At 34.1% G+C, this 20181-nt stretch overlaps 1 long non-coding RNA gene across 1 annotated transcript; it reads left to right on the top strand.

The window, feature by feature from the left end:
- The first annotated feature begins 3041 nt into the window (after positions 1-3041).
- On the top strand, positions 3042-18285 carry LOC122237728. Its single transcript, XR_006216347.1, has 3 exons — positions 3042-3179; positions 17620-17676; positions 18123-18285. It is a non-coding gene; the product is annotated as an uncharacterized LOC122237728 (long non-coding RNA).
- Positions 18286-20181: the final 1896 nt, after the last annotated feature.

The following is a 20181-nucleotide window of genomic DNA, read 5'->3' as shown; positions in this document are numbered from 1 at the left end:
CTACAATTAACATCATAAATATTTTAAAATTCACCAAAACAATATTTTGGGTTAGAAATTACATTTTACTTTTGTTCCAGTCTGAATTTTTGTTGAATATACTAAGATGTCTATTATATTTTTACTGAAAAATACGGTTGTAGATTGATAGGTGCATTGTGGTCTCAGTGTCTAAATCAACTGCATGTTTATTGCATGCAAATAATATATGACTGATTATACTTATATTTATTTTTACTTAGTGCTGGTGTGTAGCTTGGGAGTACAGCAAAAGTAAGAACTATATTACAATCATTATTTCCATCTTGAGGAGTTTTATAAAGCTGCAAATAGCTGATGTATATTAAGTTACATACTTCCATAAAAATTTGTTTTCATGGAAGTTACTTTTTCCCCTTGTGGATTAGGTTGAATAAACTACGTGTAAACACAATTATCATTCTTCAGGGTATAAATGTCTTGTCTCCTGCAGTAGCCTTCAATTAAATACTTTAAAAGTTGGCATGATTTAATAATGTGAGGGGGAAAAAATCTCCTTTGTGTTGCTGGGTAAATATTTTTTGAACAAATGGATTGTCATACTGTGATAAAAAGAAGTTTGCAAGAATAATAGTGAGGTAGCATTACTGTTTTTGCTTTGGGAAAAGTAATGAAACACTAAGATTCTATCAAAGAGGTGCATTTTTTTTCTTTGTTGATGTCACTACTGGAAATAACGTGCTTTGAACAATAATTGTTTCAGAGAGCTGGGAAAGCCAGGGTCTGGCAGATGTCAGTAATGTAATTCTTTGATGTAACACAGATTTTTATAGCTTCCATTTCCACTGAGTTACTGCAATGTGTATATGCTCCTAAAAATATAAATAGTAAAATTATAGATTTCCTTTTCTCTCAAGCAAACAGTTAAAACCATACAAAGATAGTAAATTCTTCTTAAAAAAAAACAGTATTGGAAAGCACAGTTTAGGTCATGCACATAAAACTTTTCTGTATCCTATTTAAAGGCTTTTTACTAAACACTTTAGAATAAACATGCTTTGTTCTTTTTTTTTTTTTTTTAATTTTTTTTTCAACGTTTTTTATTTATTTTTGGGACAGAGAGAGACAGAGCATGAACGGGGGAGGGGCAGAGAGAGAGGGAGACGCAGAATCGGAAACAGGCTCCAGGCTCCGAGCCATCAGCCCAGACAGAGCCTGACGCGGGGCTCGAACTCACGGACCGCGAGATCGTGACCTGGCTGAAGTCGGACGCTTAACCGACTGCACCACCCAGGCGCCCCCATGCTTTGTTCTTTAATTTTATGGATTAAAGAAGTGTGTAACCTTCCACAGTGAGACTACGTAAAACAATTCAGTAGTATTATCCAGCATTGTTTTTAAAAAGGGTAATCATAGTAAAAGGTTGTAAAAATTTAATTTCTCATAAATGTTTGAATTATACAACACATTAGTTGGGAGGGCAACATTTGAAAGTCCACTTTCAAAAGTGTGAAAAGTCCACTTTCAAAAGTCCACTGAGAAAGTGTGCCCTCTTTTTCAGATTCAGCAGTAATCACTATTACCATTTTGATATGAACCTTTAAGGAACTTTACAGCACACCCAAACACATACACACAGATATTTTCCTCATAGATATGATGCCCTCTCCATCTTTCAACACTTGGCTCTCTAACCCGTGAGGATAATGTAAGTGGACCACATCAGTCAGTCACTAGCCTGCTCTATAGTATGTTGATCACAGAGTGGGAAGAGTAAGATGAGTTATATATTTCACTACATCCTCCCTGTCAGGTGGACAAGAGTTGGCATACTCCCTCTGTAAAAACCTCCACCATTCTGCCAGGTGGCCTTTTTTATTGTTCTTTTGAAAGGTTCTTGTGGTAACAATTTCTTGTAGGCATCCTACTGCCCCTTCCTTTATTGTTTCCCCAAATTTTCCTACACATTTACAAATAGTCTTTTGGGGGCACTTGGGTGGCTTGGCTGGTTAAGCATCGGATTGTGCTGACAGATTCTGTGTTTCCATCTCTCTCTGCACCTCCTCCACTCACTTGCGTGGGTGCTCTCTCTCCCTCCCTCTCAAAAATAAACATTAAAAAAATAAAATAAATAATAAAAATGAAAATAGTCTTTTAACTATGTTATCCTTAATTATCCAATTTTGCTGTTTCATTTGTTCCTTGCAGCTGGGACCGTTCATCTATATCTATCTATCGATCTATCATCTAATGATACATGTATATATCAGATATATTATCAGGTATATACAAGTATATATATTCTGTCTTTATCTCTGTCTCTATTTTTTTCCAGTCTTTTCTAATACAGTATTTCTACTATGTAAATGATTAGAAATTGTGGAAAATATGTCATTATAAGCACAGTACCTGGAACTCAGGTGGTTTTTCAGGGGCAATTTTGTAAAATAGCAGAAGTCATATACTCTCCTTTAGGAAAGAAACAACAACACATCTTGACTGCTGCACTGGGAGTGGGACTATTTGGGTTATATTTTAAGGAAATTACAGTCACATGCTTGCATCCAGAAGTCCTACCTCAGAAATGTTTATATAATCTTAGAAAGTTTTGGACTCAGGAGATTACACCCAACTTGCCCATCTTAATGATGGCCCTCCTGTCCTGAGGCTAGCTCCATCTACCTTGCCCAAGAATTTGCCCTGCTTGAGTTAAAGGACTGCCAGAATTTCCGCTCTACTCTTTTATTGTCAATATCTATTAAAGCAATTTTCAGCCTTGCTGGATGGTCCAAGTTATCTTCCCAATGCCTAGTACTGCCTTTGTTATGAAAGTTTCAGTGTGTTTGTTAGTATAGTAGTCCCCCCCTTACCTGAGGTTCACTTTCAGCTGATTAGCTCTGTGCCCTTTCAGTTACTGTGGTCCAGAAGCAGATGATCCTTCTTTTGAAGAATCTTCAGAAGGTCAATAGTAGCCTAATGCTATGTCACAATGCTTACATTATTTACCTCACTTCATCTCATCACACAGACATTTTACCATCTCACTTACAACAAGGGTAAATACAGTGCAATGATATATTTTGAAAGCGTGAGACCACAATCATCTTTTATTATAGTACATTGCTATAATTGTACTATTTTATTATTTATTATCATTGAACTCTTACTGTGCCTAATTTACAAATTAAACTTTATCACAGGTGGGTAAATACATGAAAAACTATAGTATATAAAGTTTAGTACCATCTGTGGTTTCAGACATCCCCCTAAGGGTGTTGGGATGTATCCCTCCTGGATAATGGGAGACTACTGTACTTTTGCTACAAAACTGCATAGCATTTGATTAGTACATATTGTTTCTCTTAAGCTCTGTAATTTTAATTCATGATTTTTTAAACTCAAAAATTTTTAAGAACACACATAACAAATGATAGCAAAAGTCTGTATACATCTACCTATAAATATGTCTGTGTATCTACCTATCCATCCATCCATTCATCCATCTGTCATCTATTTTTAATGATTTCTTCATTTTCTGTTCTTAGGAAGGTCTAACTTAACTGATAAAATATTTTCATCATGTGTTCCACTATAATTGCATAGATTGCTTTGTTTTGTTTTGTTTTAATACTATTGAGTTCTCAAATCTATTACTCATTTTTTTTCTAACTGATGTGAAGTGGGAATTTAGTTTTCATTATTCTTCCAATTGAAAGACAATTGTTTCAAAACAATGAACAAATCATTACTTTCTATGGATTTAAATGCCATTGTTATGGGAAATAATATAGTATAAGAAAGTAAATTTAAAAAAAAGTATAAGGGGGGCGCGTGGGTGGTTCAGTCCGTTCAGCGTCTGACTTTGGCTCAGGTCCTGATCTCGAGGTTCTTGGGTTCGAGCCCCACGTGGGGCTCTGCGCTGACAGCTCAGATCCTGGAGCCTGCTTCGGATTCTGCGTGTCTCTCTCTCTGCTCCTCCCCCACTCACTCTCTCTCTCTCACTCTCAAAAATAAATAAACCTTAAAAAATAAAAAAAAAAAAGTATAAGGTGGTCAATTTTTATGTTGTTATAGGATCTACCTCTTTTAAACTAGAAATTGTTATATAGATGTAATATTTTGTATTCTTATGCTACTCTGACCAAATGCTAATTTTGCTAATTGGTAATGTAACTCTTCCTCTTTTAAAAAACAATGTATTTTCTTCAAATAGTCTCTTCCAAATGAATGTCAGGATACCCTATCAAGTTACATAAAATATAATGCTGTTATTTGACAGGGATCTTTGAGTTTACAGGTTAATTTGGGTATAACTTGAGCTGGTAAAATATACAAATATAAACACAGACACACATATGCCCATACATACACATGAAGGTCAAATAACATTTTGTAGACCATAATTCAAGTAGGTATTGTGCATCTTACCAATTTTATTCTTTGAGACTGTATTTTATTTTTTATTATGATTTTTAATATTTTTTTTTTGAGAGAGAGAGAGAGAGAGAGAGAGAGAGCATGAGCAGGGAGAGGTAGAGAGAGAAGGAGACAAAGACTCTGCGCAGTCAGCACAGAGTCCCATGCGGAGCTTGAACCCATGAACCGCAACATCATGACCTGAGCCAAAGTTGGACGCTTAGCCAACTGAGCCATCCAGGCACACCTGTGACTGTTCTTATTTTAAATTGTTATTGTGAACTAAGATATATTAATTATATTTATTAATTGGATATTACTGTTGTAAAAGAAGTTATCATTATGACTTGAAATTATAACATGCCAACTGTATCAGCTAAGACTTTGCATAGCTGAAAGTAAAAGAAAACAACCTTAAAATGGCATTCACAAGGGTCATGCAAAAAAAAAAAAATTAACAAACTCACCCAGTGTGCCAGAGTATTGTTTATGAGAAAAATTCATGGAAACAGAATCAGCAGCAGGTATGCATGGAACTTCTTTATCAAACATCACAATCATTAGAAACACACTATAGCCTAAAAATTCCAGAAATATTTGGGAGAGAAGTTGGAAACCTTGGGCTATTGACGTTTAATCTGTATTAATCAGTACAATAGTACTGACGGCTCCTTTGACATTATCATGGGCCAAGATACGGCTCTATCACAATAGCACTATCTTGGCTGTGGTTTAGCATGAGTCTGTGTACTAACAGGTTGGACATTCAGCCATAGCAGTAGATGAATCAGCTGTGGTAAAATTGCATCTATGCTAATGGCTTCATGTTATAAGTAAATTTTTACCAAAATGGCTAAAATTTATATAGACTCATTGTGCAGGTCCTAGTGTCTGCAAGGACAGAAGTTTGTTGATTCTTCTATTTGGTTAATCAGTGTCTCCTTGGTAGTGAATACCGCCTAATGAATATTGTCATAAGATAAAAAGATATGCACAATTTAGGTCCATTTCCATGTATCCAGTCCATTTCTATTTTGAAACTTCTTGGTCTTGACACTTCTTATCTTGACCCTTACAGACCTTTGACCAGCCATCCAAGTCATTTACCACTGTCTAGGAATGTATATTGTTCCTTCCATATGTAATAGGACTAAATTCTGTTGTACAGTGGATTTCTGCTCTAAATAATTATTTGTGGGGTTCACAAGACTCAAATTAAGATTACAGTTCTGGTCACATAATTCCATCATAGTTCATGATCTAATGCTTGTTTTCCACTATAGTGCTATGACATTCCAGGAATTCCAGGAGCTGCTTTTCTTGCTTTTCTTTTCTTTCTTTCTTTCTTTCTTTCTTTCTTTCTTTCTTTCTTTTTTTTTAGTGATGAATACTTCTCTACTGTAGAAGGTGTAACATTGTTCCAAAATACTTGAAGTCCAGACTTAATCTTTCTTTTAGTGTTCTCCATAGTATGTTTTTATCCACAAAAGAAATCTATAGCACCATCAATATACCAGAGTAGGGCTGTTTATATTATAGCCTGAATCCTTTAAAAAGTCTGAAGAGTTTTCAGATATAATTGCTCACTCTAAAGTTGATAGCATTCTGAGTTGCCTAGTAAATGAATCAGAGTGACGTTCCCAGGTATGTGGTATACTACATCCAAAATCTGAGTATGCCAACCAAATTCTGTGCCACTTTCCTAAAAATCAAAAAAAGCAAGATAAAAAACTGTCCTTTATCTTGGAAAGGATATCTTAGAATGACTCAGACCACCAGACCCTTAACATTCCAACAGTCTCACAGGCTTTAGAATCTTTTTAGGATTTACCTTCTAAAAAGACAGACCATATCCTAGGTCATAAAGGAAACCTTAACAATTAAAATAAAGAAAATTATACAGAGTATGATTTCTATGATCATAATGGAATCAAACTGCAAATTAACAGAAGAAATACAACAGGAAACATGTAGAAATTAAGCAACATATTATAAATAACCCATGTGTCTAAGAAATAGTCTCATAAAAATAAATATATAGAAATAAATAAAAATAAAAATAACATATCAAAATATGTGAGGCACAGAAAAAGCAATGGTAAAAGGGAAATTTATAGCACTAAATGTTTACAGTCAAAAAGAAGAAAGGATTCAAAATTAATATCTAAAGACCTTACTTCAAAAAACTAGAAAAAAAAGTAAACTAAACTCAAAGCAATTAGAAGGAAGGTAATAGTGGAGAGCAGAAATCAAAGAAATTAAATCAGGAAAACAATGAAGAAAATCAGTGCAACAAAAAGCTGGTTCTTTAAAAATATTAAAATTAATAAATCTCTAGCTAGACTGGCAAAAATTAAAAGACAAGATACAAATCACCAATATGGAATAAAAACAGGGATTTCACTTCAGATCCTGAAGCCCTAGGGAGATACAATGAGCAACTTTATGTTTATAAAATCAACAGTTTATAAAAAAATGGATTAATTCCTTGAAAATCACAAATTGCCTGTGGTAGACAGAATAGTACACCTCTACTAATATGTGTACCTTCTAATCCTTGAAGTGTGTAAATATATCATTTTTCATGGCAAAAGGAAATTTGAAGATGTGGTTAATTTAAGGATCTTGAGATGGGAAGATTATCCTGAATTATTCTAGTGGTCACAGTCACTCTCAAAGAGTCTTTATAAAAGGGAGGCAGGAGTGTCAGTTTCAGAAAAGGCAATGTGACAATGGAAGGAAAGGTGGTAGAGAGATTTGAAGGCACTATAATTTTGGATTGCAGCAAGAGGAAAGGTCCATGAGCCAAGGAATGCAGGAGACCTCTAGAAGCTGGAAAATATAAGAAAAATTATTCTCTTCTGTAGAGGATCCAAAAGAAATGCAGTCCTGATAATATCTGTCAAGACTGTAAGATAACAAATTTGTGGGTTTTTTAAGCCACTAAGTCTGTGATAAATTGGTTTAGTAGTAATAGGAGGCTAATACACTACCAAACTAAATCAAGATAAAATAAACAATCTGAACAGATTTATAACTATCAAGAAAATTGAATAAGTAACTCAAAAGCTCTCAATGAATCTGTATGTCCAGATGATTTCACTGGAGAATTCTACCAAACATTTAAAGGAGGATATTGCAAATTCTCTTCCAAAAGATAGATCTCCAACTTGTTTTAGCTGGCTAATGTTACCGTGATACAAAATCAAAGATAATAGGAAAAAAGAAAAAAAAAAAAAAGAAGAAGGAACAAAGAGAGGAAAGAAGGAAGGAAGGAGTGGAGAAAACTACAGGTCAGTGCAAAAATCCTCACCCAAATATTATCAAATCACTTTCAACAATGTATAAAAAACAGTTGTAAGCTATTATGTGATTGGTTCAACTTCAAAAGTTAACTAATCCAACATATTAAGGGACTAGGAAGAAAAATAAGATGATAAGAAAAAAATATGTCAAAATACCGTACCTAGTCATGATACTCTCAGCAAACTAGAAACAGAGAAACTTACTTAATTTGAGAAAAAGCATCTACAATAATATCCTACAACTAACTTCATAACCAATAATGATAGATTCAATGCCCCCCCCCAAAAAAAATCAAGAGCTAGGCAAAGATGTAAAAGACATGGCTATATCTTTGCCAGATTATTTTGTCATATTCATCTTGTAAAAATGTTTTTGCATAATATTCTCCTTTGAATAAATCATGAGAGAAATGAGATTAAAGATAAATCTTGTCAATTCAGTGTTTTTTCCCTCATAATATTACTTACAAGTTACCAAGTTTAAGGTTATGCACTTCTGAGTATGTACAGTCTGACTGCATTATACATTATATCAGAATAAAAACTGTTATCCACATTGGGCAGACATGTAGGGTCAGCCTGCAAAAGAAAACTCTAGTGGGTTATGCTACATTATGTTGTAATGAGAGGAAACAAAATATATCATGAAGAGTGGTAAAATGTGTGAAAAAACATAAAAGAAATTTGGAGCAGATAGTAAAAAGGAATAGTCTATTTCACAAATACTTAACTTTTCTATATACATTGATTTATTAAGAAACTCATTTTTATTAGATCTAAGGAAAACACCATTGCCTGAAACCTTCCAGAGGTACATTAATGACATTTTCTTGAACTATAAAGTTCCCCTGGAACAAATACATTATTTATACACTTATTTGAAGATAACCTTACTTATCCTCAGATATTGAGGCTTTCTTTGTGACTAGATATTCTCTTGTGGTGTCATGGTATTAGTTTCAAAATATAATTTTCATAAAGGAACTATGTATGGATCTCATATTTTAGATTACACTAATCAATGTGATAACCAGAAATTGTTACCTATTTAGTCCTCATAAATTCATTTTAAAAACAATAAAAACACCGTTGCCTTTAAAAAATCCTATAGTTAACTTTATATTTAATAATGAAAGATTCAATGTTTTTCCCCATGAAATCAGGAATTAGACAAAGATTACTGCTACTCCTATTCAATATTGTACTAGAACTTTTAGATTCTACCAAATGTGGAATATGACTTGCAGAGATTTTTAGAATTCTTCTTAAGTGTGTTAATTTTGACATATCAACCTTGCCCCAAAATGACCATTGTTATTCAGAGAAAAGTATAACTTTGCCATTTTCCAAGGTAAGTGTAAGAGTTTTCATTCTATTAAAAATGCATCTGAGAAGAATTATTTCTACCAAGAGTGAGTTACAGATTTCACATAGATAAATCCATAACAAAAAGGAAAAAGGCTGGAAAAATATGGCAGAAATTGATGCTCATAAACATTCTTTTGGAATTGCCCACAAAACAGGCTTTAGTGGGACAATACGATCATTGACTTAGCTACTATTGATTCTGAAATCTGAACTAAATAAAACAATTTTCTTGCAAAATTTGTCAAACAAGAATGTTTCACAATAGTATTTTAGACACCCGAGGCCAAACTTGACCAATTACCTTTGCATGAATTGTTTGTTGGTCTAGTCTGCCTTTAGCTGTTAGTCTTAAGGGACAGGTTGGATTGTAGATTTAATAATTTTATTTTACCTGTTCTCTATGGAGTGTTAGCATTCAAAAAAGAAAAAAATCCAAATATACAGGAAAAAAATCCAAGACAAAACTGAACTGCAGGGTGTTTTTCTTTGTACAAATAGTCTCATACCAGAGACACAAAGAGCAAAATCAAGGCAAACAATATTAGACCAAGCAGGTTAATAGCCCACAAATATTTACCAAATGCTACACATACAAATGTAAATTTCTACACAAAGACCCAGTTCTAATTATTTAAACATAGTGCACCTCCCAACAAAAAATCAAATCACTTTAACACAAACAAATTTTATAATCTATTAGTGACAATGTCTAGAATAAGAAAACAAACTGATAGATCACGTTTTAGAGCAACTCATAAGGAAACTGAAAAGACAAAAGGCATTTGAATATAGGGGCTGGAGAACATGCCTAGTTTCAGTTTATGCGAGGGCATTATGGAATGATGCCAAACAATGGTCTCCAATATGATGTTGAGAGAACATCCAGAATTATCAAGGAATAAGTATATCTCAATATATAAAATGATAGGATTGTATTTATAGTTTACTTGGATAAAGGAGAGCTGGTTGGATGTGAACTCATTAAGCAAAGCAAACTGCTAATTTTATATATGTATTGGACAAAGAGTTCGTTTTGGGTTATACTGCTTAAAAACACAGGAGTGGTTGATATCAGTGTAAAATCATGATTTATGTTGTATAGAGAAGATGTGTTTAGTGTTGGTTTAAAGCAGATGTATGTTGATATTCAGTCTTGGAAGTGTGTTCACTGGAGTGTCTACCACAATGACTGATGTTCAAAATGTGAGGCCGCACCAGTTGGCTGGTATGGTTACTGAAGCAAGTTGTCATTGATTGATTATACCGGTTTACAATCCATCCTGGTGCCTACTTGTTACTTGTTACTATGACTATAGAGTTGTCACTGATTGATTAAATAGTTTGAAAAACATTCCTAATACCACTGGCTATAATGAGTTGTCAGTCTTTCCTAGGAATATGGGGACTACATTTTTGTTTTTATTTTTTAATCTCAGTGTTACTGACACTGAGAACTTGGTCTTGTCAGGAAACTAATTTACAGATAATTTTTCATTGCCACAATTGACATCATCCTTTGCTTACCCACTCTTTATATTTTGGTTATAAAAGTTAAGCAATGCACTTAATGACTTCCTATCTATCTCTTTCCTAGAGACAATGGTTTCTTAACCACTGACAAATTCCTGTGTCAAGTGAAATTAACAGGACTCTATTATCTTTAGTACTTGGGAGTCAAGTTCATAGCAGCATCCTCTACAATCAATCCTGACCCAGAGAGGACCACCAAGATTTTCAATAATACTGTTGCTCCTCTCATTAGCAAATTCCCTATCAATCTGGTAAAGGGAGTATCATTTTTACTCTTTCTGGAAACACAGTTTTTTTGTGGATTTTCTGGCCTTATAGCATAACATGTATACCACCCTGGACACTAAAACAATTTTTTTTAAATTCATTTTTGAGAGAGACAGAGAGAGAGAGAGAGAGAGAGAACGCAAGTGGGGAAAGGGCAGAGAGACCAGGGGACAGAAGATCCAAAGCAGGCTCTGTGCTGACAGCAGTGACCCTGATGCGGGGCTCAAACCCACGAACCAGGAGATCATGTGAGCCAGAGTCAGACACTCAAGTGACTGAGCCACCCACTCAAGTGACTGAGTCACCCAGGCACTCCTCACTTCCCTTGGCATTTAAAAACCCTTTATTTTTTATCCACCAAGGAAGTTACAGAATTTCCATTTTATTTGCATCCTTTTCCAACTTTCAAAGAGCTATTCCAGTAGCAAATTAGAGTTGACACAAAGTGACATTACTGGGTTATTAAATGTTGAATTTTAAGAATGCCTCTTAAATAAATTCTCATATACAGTTGTATACTGTGCCACTCCACCTATTCTAGCCCTTTCAAACTTCAGTCCCAGGTTCTGCTAATTCCAGATGGTGCACACTAGTAGGGTTTTGCAACTCTTTTGTGAATAATCCTGTTCCTCTCATAACATGAGCAGAACCTAAATGATTACTACATTATGGAATTCATTGGACTTTCATTAAGGCCTAATATATGAACATTTAAAATTTCTTTTATCAGCCTTTATATATATATACATATATATATATTTATTTATATATATAAATTTAGTTTATATATTTTATATATATTTAGTTTATATAATTTTTATTTTAGTTTTATTTAGTTTATTTAGTTTAGTTTTATATATATTTAGTTTATATATATTTAGTTTATATAATTTATATAATATATATTTATGTATATATTATATATATATAATATTTTAGGAGTAGAAATTGCCATTCTTTGTATATATTAGGAAATAAATAGAAAATTGTGAATGGCATAATGTGAAAAACTACAAAATATTGCAAAAAGAAATGTAAAAGTCTTAACTACATAGACAGTATCATTCTCATGGGTTGGGAGAGACAATATTTTGTAGAAGGTAGGTCCCTACAAACTGACCTAGAGATTCGGTGCAAATCTTATCACATTCCTTGACAACCACATAAAATTGTTTTAAAAATCCTATGTACCTTTCAGGAGAAATTGACAATCTTATTTCAAATTTTACTTGGAAATACAAAGGACTTAGGGTAGCTCAAATGATCTTAAAAAGAGAAGCACATGGTTGATGGAAATGTACCATGTGATTGCAAGATTTAATATAAGGCTGTAATAATCAAGACAATGTAGTACTGGTGTAAGTAAAGACAAATATTTAATCAAACAAAATAAAGTATAGAATACTCACATTTATATGTTCAATTGATTTTCAGTAAAGATGCCAAGTTAATTTGATGGGGTAACACCAAATAGCCAATAGTTTAATACTTAGAGTTACTAAATGAATAATTCAAACTTGCTAGTTACAAGATGCATATACAAAAATAAATTTCATTTCTGTGAATGCAAATGTGTTTCAAGTTTAAAATACATAAATACACTATAGTAGAGTCATATAATGAAATATTATACAGCAATTACAAATGAAGAGTGCCATAATATTGCAGTAATATAAGTAAATCCCACAAGCATACTATGGAACAAGAGAAGGCCAGAACTAAATAATAAATACTTTACATTCCACTTAAGTGAATTTGCAAACATCCCAGATTAATATGTGGTGTAAAATATCAGGATAGAATTTAATTTGGGGGATGAGGAAAGATTGGTGTTTTGGAGAAACCGTTTCTTTTTTAAAATTTATTGTTCAATTTACATCCAAATTAATTAGCATATGGTACAAGAATGATTTCAGGAGGAGATTCCTTAATGCCCCTTACCCATTTAGAACATCCCCCTCCCACAAACCCTCTAGCAACTCTCTGTTTGTTTTCTATATTTAAGAGTCTTTTATGTTTCATCCCCCTCCCTGTTTTTTTATATTATTTTTGCTTCCCTTCCCTTATGTTTATCTCGTTTGTATCTTAAATTCCTCATATGAGTGAAGTCATATGATATTTGTCTTTCTTTGACTAATTTTGCTTAGCTTAATACCCTCTAGTTCAATCCACGTAGTTGCGAATGGCAAGATTTCATTCTTTTTGATTGCCGAGTAATACTCTATTGTATATATATGCCACCTCTTCTTTATCCATTCATCCATCAATGGACATTTCGGCTCTTTCCATACTTTGGCTATTGTCGATAGTGCTGCTATAAACATTGGGGTGCATATGCCCCTTTGAAACTGCACACTTGTATCTCTTGGATAAATACCTAGTAGGGCAATTGCTGGGTCATAGGGTAGTTCTATTTTTAAGCTTTTGAGGAACCTCCATACTGTTTTCCAGAGTGGCTGCACCAGTTTGCACTCCCATCAGCAGTGCAAAAGAGAGCCTTTTTCTCTGCATCCTCACCAACATCTTTTGTTGCCTGAGTTGTTAATGTTAGCCATTCATACAGGTGTGAGGTGGTATCTCATTGTGGTTTTGATTTGTATGTTCCTGATGATAAGCGATGTTGAGCATTTTTTCATGTGTCAGTTGGCCATCTGGATGCCTTCTTTGGAGAAGTGTCTATTCATGTATTTTGTCCATTTCTTCACTGGATTATTTGTTTTTTGGGTGTTGAGTTTGATAAATTCTTCATAGATTTTGGATACTAATCCTTAATCTGATATGTCATTTGCAAATATCTTCTCCCATTCTATTGGCTGCCATTTAGTTTTGCTGATTATTTCCTTCCTTGTTTAGAAGACTTTTATTTTGATGAGGTCCTAATAGTTAATTTTTGCTTTTGCTTCCCTTACCTCTGGAGACGTGTTGAATAAGAAGTTGCTGCGGCCAAGATCAAAGAGGTTTTTGCCTGCTTTCTCCTCGAGGATTTTAATATCTTCCTGTCTTATGTTTAGGTCTTTCATCCATTTTGAGTTTATTTTTGTGTATGGTGTAAGAAAGTGGTCCAGGTTCATTCTTCTGCATGTTGCTGTCCAGTTTTACCAGGACCACTTGCTGAAGAGACTGTCTTTATTCCATTGGTTATTCTTTCCTGCTTTGTCAAAGATTAGTTGGCCGTGTTTGTGGGTCCATTTCTGGGTTCACTATTCTGTTCCATTGATCTGAATGACTGTTTTCGTGCCAGTACCATACTGTCTTCATGATTACAGCTTTCTAATATATCTTGAAGTCCAGGAGTGTGATGCCTCCAGCTTCAGTTTTCTTTTTCAAGATTGCTTTGGCTATTCAGGGTCTTTTCTGGTTTATATAAATTTTAGTATTGTTTGTTCTAGCTCTGTGAAGAATGCAGGTGTTATTTTGATAAGTATTGCGTTGAATATGTAGATTGCTTTGGGTAGTACCAACATTTTAGCAATGTTTGTTCTTCCAATCCAGGAGCATGGAATATTTTTCCATATTTTTGTGTCTTCTTCAATATCTTTAATAAGCTTTCTATAGTTTTCAGTGTATAGATTTTTCACCTGTTTGCTTATGTTTATTCCTAGGCATTTCATGGGTTTTGGTGCAATTGTAAATAGGATTATAAATTATAAATTGATTTCTCTCTCTGTTGCTCCATTATTGGTGTATAGGAATGCAACCAATTTCTGTGCATTGATTTTATATCCTGCGACTTTGCTGAATTCATGGTTCAGTTCTAGCAGTTTTTTGGTGGAATCTTTTGGGTTTTCCATATAGAGAATCATGTCATCTGTGAAGACTGAAAGTTTGACTTCCTCCTGGCCAATTTGGATGCCTTTTATTCCTTTGTGTTGTCTGATTGCTGAGGCTAAGACTTCCAATACTATGCTGAATAACAGCGGTGATAGTGGACATCCCTGTCGTGTTCATGACCTTAGGAGGAAAGCTCTCAGTTTTTCCCCATTGAGGATGATATTAGCAGTGGGTCTTTCATATATGGCTTTTATGGCCTTGAGATATGATCCTTCTATCCCTACTTGCTTAAGAGTTTTTATCAAGAAAAGATGTTGTACTTTGTCAAATGCTTTCTCTGCATCTATTCAGAGGATCATGTGGTCTTCTCCCTTTATTGATGTGATGTATCACATTGATTGTTTTGCAGATATTGAACCAGCCTAGCATCACAGGTGTAAATGCCACTTGCTTATGGCGAATAATTCTTTTAATCTATTGTTGGATCCGGTTGGCTAGTATCTTGTTGAGGATTTTCGCATCCATGTTCATCTGGGAAATTGGTCTATAGTTATTTTTAGTGGGGTCTCTGTCTGGTTTTGGAATCAAGGTACTGCTGGCTTTATAGAAAGAGTTTGGAAGTTTTCCTTCCATTTCTATTTTTTGGAACAGCTTCAAGAGAATAGGGGTTAACTCTTCCTCAAATGTTTGATAGAATTCCCCTGGAAAGCCATCTGGCCCTGGACTTTTGTTTTTTGGGAGATTTTTTATTATTAATTCAATTTTTTACTGGTTATGAGTCTGTTCAAATTTCTATTTCTTCCTGTTTCAGTTTTGGTAGTTTATATGTTTCTAGGAATTTGTCCATTTCTTCCAGATTGCTCGTTTTATTGGTGTATAATTGCTCCTAATATTCTTTTATTATTATTTGTATTTCTGCAGTGTTGGTTGTGATCTCTGGGAGAAACCATTCCTTGGGGACCAACTGAATGCTGGCAACATTTCAATTCATTACCTGCATTTGTTTAGAGTGTAATAATTCATTGAATTCTTATGATTTGTACAAGTTTCTGCAGGTAATTTTTAAATTAAAATGGCACCATTTTTGCATATCAGATTATTACCAGGTTGAAACTTGGTAGTCTCAATTTTTGGCAAAAGTGTGGAAAATCGGTATGTATATATGCTGTTGGAGGTTCTCTTAATTGGTATGGCCACATTGTTCAATAATGTGGATAATCTATCAAATTCAAAGTGATTATTACCTTTAGCTTAGTAGTGGGATATTTATTTCAGCATTGTTTGTAATAGTAAGATAGAGAGTTGTCTAAGCACAACCTGGTATATAAGCACAAAAATGGTATATTTTTGCTATATTCTTCAACTGTTAAAAATAATAAAAACTTTGCGGACTGGCACAGAAAGAATTCCAAGAGAAATAGTTGAACAAAAACAGCAAGGATCAGAATGATGCAAACATAATGCCATAAAACTAATAACCTGTGGGAATAAACTGGTTCAAGCTACAAGATACTCTTACAGTTTACACAGCTGAGTGATATTCATCAAGCACATTTTTACATTACATAATTACATATTTTTACATTATATATATATATATTTACCCTTAAGTAGGAAGGGTAGGAATACCCTGGGAAATTGGATAGTATTAGTTCCAGTTTGCCAGTGAGGAAACTGAGATTCAGTGTAGTGGAGACAGAACCAAAACCACACAGTGATCAAGTGAGGATTTTGGCTTTTCAACTTAGTAACTAAATGAACGCCACACGTTATACACTGCATGAAAAGATTTCAAGATCTATCCGAAAAGCAAGGGCTTTGGGAGAACATCAAATCTAATATATAAAATGAGGCATCTTGAAACACACTTCGATTGTTACTGTGTAAGCTGAGTCTCTACCATCACTACCTTCTCCAGAATATTAGAATGTTAGACATAATTTCATAATTCATGAAGAGCGAGGGTGCTTTTTCTTACTGGTTTTAGCAAATATACCTCCAGGTATACATGGTTGTTATCTCCAGTGATCTCTATCGCTCCAGATAGCTTTTTTTTTTTTTTCTCCTCACAAATAGGAGGTAGAAGAGAACACTTTTGCTGAGCAGTTTGTATGATCCTGTTCTTACTGTTGCCAGGGAAGGGCTGTTTTGAAAGATAAGGTTTAGGGAAAAGACAGTGGTGACATTTCATCTACACAGATCTTAGGGAAAAAGTTGTCTCCAACTTACTGGTTAAAAACAAATCAACAAAGATAAGACCTTGACCAAAGGAACTCCTCCTTTTGTAGCTCCTTCCTGTGGAAGGACAGGGTTTAGAATTTAGGTTTCTCCCGGGTGGCTTTGTGTTGTTACCACAAGCTGACAGAATAAGTGGAAGACTTTTCTAAAGCTTTTGAGCAGATAATTACTTTCTCTGATATCCCAATATTATAGTTTTACAACTAAATGGCAGATCTTACTTTTAAGAGCCAACTCCATTTAAAATTACAAAGTACATGTCTGAACTTTTGACACAGACATTTAAAAGGCCCAGTAAAATAATTATTGCCATAAAATCCACAGGCCTGGGCTCTTCCTCTTTAGAATTTTTACAAGCTTGCTTTCTTTCTTTGTGTACAAAATCCATTCATATTATTTGGTTTCTTTGAATTTTTATTAGTATTAATTATCCTCGTGTAGTATCATAGTGTCTTTTCTGGTTAAATATTGCCAGTTGTGACAAGTGGAGAGTGACTAAAATAATTAAATTTGTTTCCCAAATTGATTTTGCTTAATTTGTCTTTTATTTTTTTTTTTTTGCTATAACTCTGGTTGTCACATTTTGCACATTGACCATTATCATTATGTTCAAAAGAAAAGAATATCTTAACAAACATATATTATAAAAAAAGATTATTTTGGTAACCTGTGAGTCTTGGAAGTAAAAAAAAGAGAGGTAAAATTTATTATGATTCATTTTATTCTTTCTTCCTGTTGCCGAAAGAATTGAATGGTATTTATGTATCTTTCTGAAAATGAAGACCCACCTAAGCAGTGTCAGGTATGATGTTCCACCACATATTTCCTTTATGCTAAAGTTTGATATTTTGATTGTGCCTACAGAGAGTAGTCCAACTATAGAAGCTTAATTCTGAAGTTAGTTTTCTATTTTGCATCCCATGGTTTCAAAGCAATTTTTAAAATGTCATGCAAACAATGATAATAATTTTCATAGAATTGCTCCTAAAGTGGGGAAACCACTTTGATATTTTACAGATGTGATGACCCAGGTCAAAATAGGCTAAATTGATTTGGGCCAAGTTGTGAGAGTTCATTTTAGCAGTTAGAATATCTCAAGCCTTCTAACTCTAGGCAATAGGATTTCTTTTTCTATTTAATGTTTCATCCAAATAAAATGCCAAATAATTTTATTTTTTTGGTTTATTTTGTTTTTACATTTTTAATTATCTTCACTCAAGCTTACAAAAATTTGTCTGTACCCGGCAGGTCCTACAATGGATGATGAGCAAAATGGATTTTGGCAGTGTTTACCCTTTTCATTTGCAAACTCCATCTTAAGAAATTCCTATCAATATTTAATCAGCAGTATTCACTGACATCCATAGCAAGCTATTTACCTTTATATAACCTCCATTTTTTATGGTTAATTTTTTTCACACACTGACGGTTTTCCTATGGAAATAAAGTGAGATTATAAAACACTAATCTTGGGGAGAGACAATATATTAGCAAGAATGATTCAAAATATATCTCAATACTCATAGTAATAAAACCAACTACAAAATTTGCTTGTAATACCCTGAAAACGCGACTTTAGTGTTTACAAGCTAATACCATTATTAACCCTGTCTCAGGTGTAGTTCTCTAGAAGTAGACCCTGAGACTGGGATTCTTAGGCAATGTATTGGAGAAGTGACTTTAGGGGAAATTGAATAAAGAAAACACAGAAGATGGGGCTCCTGGCTGGCTCAGTCAGAAGAGCATCAACTCTTGATCTCAGAGTCATGAATATGAACCTACATTGTGTGAAGAGATTACTAAAAATAATAACTATAATAATAATAATAATAATAAAAGAAAGCACAGAGGGCAAGATAAGAAACTAAGTAAGAATGTGGTCTCAGCTGGAGACTATATTCAAGCTGATCCCACGAGAATAATCTGGGATACAAATTACACCAAGGAATTAAGCTCACGTTTAAGGACACATGACCAGTCTTACATACCCCATGAGAGTCAGTCATTGAGAGATGCCCTGGTATGTCATTATGGGGAGTATAGTCTTGTGAGAATAGTGCCTCCCACTTGGCAAATGGCCATTCTCCAGAAAAGACAGCACTATGAGTTTTTCACGATGGCTGGCATATAGGTGCATAAGCTGGCTGGGGCATCAACAATACCCACGATAACCCATGCCCTGCACCACCAAGATACATTTGCTTCTTATACTAAATTACATAACTGAGGCAAAGTTTCTCCAGGCTTATAGATTTATGGCTGACCACAATTTGGGGGAAACCTACAAGGGGGCTAGTTAGACAAACAGTAATCCCCACTACTCTATTTGTTCCCAAAGCCTTGGCTAATGTTCATCACTGTTTTACTATTTCTACCACCCATTCTTGATAACTTTCAATCTCAACTTGCATTTCCATTGGTTTAGGTGGCATTTCTGGTGAGTTGACCCAGATTCTCATCTCTGGGCGCTTTAAATTTCTATTCCCATGCCCCTATTATGCAACGGTTGCTGTATTTGCTGATTTACAGTTAAAACTAGACATTTTACTGAATTCATTTTCTAGTTCCAAAAGGTTTTGTTGTTGTTGTGGAGTAGTTAGGGTTTTCTATACCTATAAGCACGTCATCTGTAAACAGACCACTTCCTTCTTCCTTTCCAATTTGGATGTCTTTTATTTTTTCTCTTCTAATTCTTTTAGCTAAGACTTCCGTACTCTGTTAAAAGCAAGTGGTGAGAGTAGGCATCCTTGCTTTGTTTCTGATCTTAGAGAAGAGATTTTAGTTTTTTACCATTGAGTATGTTTGCTGTGGGCTTTTTACATGTTGAGATAATTTCCTTCTATGCTAGCTTATTGAGTGTTTTTATTATGAAAATGTATTGAATTTTTTATATGTTATTGTTCACATCTATTGAAATGATCATGTGATTACATCTGTTCTTCATACCTCCGGTTTTTAAAAACCAAAAAACATAATATTGCAGTCTCTTGTGTGCTGTCCATCTATCTGTCTCTGAGAAACATTATATTCCCTTTGTCACTTCTATAGGTCTCTGGATGTTGGGCATTTTTGCCTGCCATTTTGAATTTTTGACTTTTTATAGTATCCCTCATGTCATGACTCAGTGCCCACTTACATGAAGAAGTATAGATATAATAATTTAAAACATGGAATTTGAAGTCAAAGAGAATTGAATCTGGACTCTATCATTCACTAACTTCTTCAGCATTATCTACCTTAGCCATTGCTTGACCTTGTGCATTCTTTATTTATTTTTATATTTGGGATAATGGTAAATATTTTATAA

The sequence above is a fragment of the Panthera tigris genome, chromosome B1 (assembly GCF_018350195.1).
Source record: "Panthera tigris isolate Pti1 chromosome B1, P.tigris_Pti1_mat1.1, whole genome shotgun sequence".
Classification (NCBI taxonomy): Eukaryota; Metazoa; Chordata; class Mammalia; order Carnivora; family Felidae; genus Panthera; species Panthera tigris.
This window is presented reverse-complemented; position numbering and strand designations above follow the sequence as displayed.